Here is a 245-nt window from a genome sequence, read left to right on the forward strand (position 1 = left end):
AGACAATTTAAAAAAATTAAAAAAATGATCATTTTAATTTTCAATTCAAATGTTACTAACTAAAACTAAATTAATAACTCTAGCAAAAATATAAAAAGTCTTGAACTGCTTGCCACTTGATCCACTAATTTGGTGCCCTTAAACAAATAATAAATTATTTTGTATCTTCTCATCTGCTGAGCCTAAAGCCTTGAACCCCTTAAGACCAACATATAAATTGCATTTCAAACTTATATAGGAACCAA

Source organism: Arachis duranensis, chromosome 4 (assembly GCF_000817695.3).
Source record: "Arachis duranensis cultivar V14167 chromosome 4, aradu.V14167.gnm2.J7QH, whole genome shotgun sequence".
Classification (NCBI taxonomy): domain Eukaryota; kingdom Viridiplantae; phylum Streptophyta; class Magnoliopsida; order Fabales; family Fabaceae; genus Arachis; species Arachis duranensis.